Below are 2500 nucleotides of genomic sequence, written 5' to 3'. Positions count from 1 at the left end.
GACCCTGAGACACTTCTGAGGTGAGGAGAGCGAGGAAAGGTGAGGGCGAGGAGGCTGGGGAAAGGTGAGGGCGAGGAGGCTGGGGAAAGGTGAGGGCAAGGAGGCTGGGGAGAGGTGAGGGCGAGGAGGCTGGGGAGAGGAGAGGGCGAGGAGGCTGGGGAGAGGTGAGGGCGAGGAGGCTGGGGAAAGGTGAGGGCGAGGAGGCTGGGGAGAGGTGAGGGCGTTCCAGGCTGGGGAGAGGTGAGGGGCGAGGAGGCTGGGGAGAGGAGAGGGCGAGGAGGCTGGGGAAAGGTGAGGGCGAGGAGGCTGGGGAAAGGTGAGGGCAAGGAGGCTGGGGAGAGGTGAGGGCGAGGAGGCTGGGGAGAGGAGAGCGGGGAAAGGTGAGGGCGAGGAGGCTGGGGAGAGGTGAGGGCGAGGAGGCTGGGGAGAGAGGGAATTGTAAAGCAAAATGAGGATGACATGCATTTTGATGAAGAAGGTACAATGACCCTCGTAACGTTGTCTTCCTGACATCATCGTCTTCTGTTTCCTCTCTCTGCGTTCCCTGTCGCCGTCCAATCAAACTGAAACTTCAATTGGTTGGTTTTCATACTGCTCCACCCCAAATATTGTTACCTTGTATCAAGGATGGGAAAAATACATATTTTACTACGGTGAAGTCTCCTGGGGGGGATTTAGTATTGTAGAGTAGGGAGGTAGAGGGGTTAGGGTATTGTAGAGGGGGTTAGGGGGTTAGGGTATTGTAGAGTAGGGAGGTAGAGGGGGTTAGGGTATTGTAGAGTAGAGAGGGTTGGGGTATTGTAGAGTAGGGAGGTAGAGGGGTTAGGGTATTGTAGAGTAGGGAGGTAGAGGGGTTAGGGTATTGTAGAGTAGAGAGGGTTGGGGTATTGTAGAGTACGGGGTAGAGGGGTTAGGGTATTGTAGAGTAGAGAGGGTTGGGGTATTGTAGAGTAGGGGGTAGAGGGGTTAGGGTATTGTAGAGTAGGGAGGGTTGGGGTATTGTAGAGTAGGGGGTAGAGGGGGGTAGGATATTGTAGAGTAGGGGGTAGAGGGGGTTAGGGTATTGTACAGTAGGGAGGTAGAGGGGGTTAGGGTATTGTAGAGTAGAGAGGGTTGGAGTATTGTAGAGTAGGGAGGTAGAGGGGTTAGGGTATTGTAGAGTAGGGGGTAGAGGGGTTAGGGTATTGTAGAGTAGGAGGTAGAGGGGTTAGGGCATTGTAGAGTAGAGAGGGTTGGAGTATTGTAGAGTAGGGAGGTAGAGGGGGTTAGGGTATTGTAGAGTAGAGGGGGTTAGGGTATTGTAGAGTAGGGAGGTAGAGGGGTTAGGGTATTGTAGAGTAGAGAGGGTTGGAGTATTGTAGAGTAGGGGGTAGAGGGGTAGGGTATTGTAGAGTAGGGAGGTAGAGGGGGTTAGGGTATTGTAGAGGAGGGGGTAGAGGGTGTAGGGTATTGTAGAGTAGGGGTAGAGGGGGTTAGGGTATTGTAGAGTAGGGGGTAGAGGGGTTAGGGTATTGTAGAGTAGAGAGGGTTGGAGTATTGTAGAGTAGGGGTAGAGGGGGTAGGGTATTGTAGAGTAGGGAGGTAGAGGGGGTTAGGGTATTGTAGAGTAGGGGGTAGAGGGGGTTAGGGTATTGTAGAGTAGAGAGTGTTGGAGTATTGTAGAGTAGGGAGGTAGAGGGGGTTAGGGTATTGTATTGTGGGGGTAGAGGGGGTTAGGGATATTGTAGAGTAGGGGTAGAGGGGGTTAGGGTATTGTAGGGGGTAGAGGGGGTTAGTGTATTGTAGAGTAGGGGGTAGAGGGGGTAGGGTATTGTAGAGTAGGGGTAGAGGGGGTAGGGTAGTGTAGAGTAGGGGGTAGAGGGGGTAGGGTATTGTAGAGTAGGGGGGTAGAGGGGGTAGGGTATTCAGTCTTAACAGTTCTCCTAATTTCAGGTTATGTGAAAAGTGTCCCGTCTATACTGAGGACCCTAGAGAATCCCCTATTCTGAGGACCCTAGAGAATCCCCTATTCTGAGGACCCTAGACAATCCCCATACTGAGAACCCTAGAGAATCCCCTATTCTGAGGACCCTAGAGAATCCCCCTATTCTGAGGACCCTAGAGAATCCCCCTATTTTGAGGACCCTAGAGAATCCATTTACATTTACATTTACATTTAAGTCATTTAGCAGACGCTCTTATCCAGAGCGACTTACAAATTGGTGCATTCACCCTATGACATCCAGTGGAACAGCCACTTTACAATAGTGCATCTAAATCTTTTAAGGGGGGTGAGAATCCCCTTATTCTGAGAACCCTAGAGAATCCCCTATTCTGAGGACCCTAGAGAATCCCCCTATACTGAGGACCCTAGAGAATCCCCTATACTGAGAACCCTAGAGAATCCCCTATACTGAGGACCCTAGAGAATCCCCTATACTGAGGACCGTAGAGAATCCCCCTATACTGAGGACCCTAGAGAATCCCCCTATACTGAGAACCCTAGAGAATCCCCCTATAC

Source organism: Oncorhynchus gorbuscha, unplaced genomic scaffold (assembly GCF_021184085.1).
Source record: "Oncorhynchus gorbuscha isolate QuinsamMale2020 ecotype Even-year unplaced genomic scaffold, OgorEven_v1.0 Un_scaffold_473, whole genome shotgun sequence".
Lineage (NCBI taxonomy): Eukaryota > Metazoa > Chordata > Actinopteri > Salmoniformes > Salmonidae > Oncorhynchus > Oncorhynchus gorbuscha.
Note: the sequence above shows the minus strand (reverse complement) of the source record.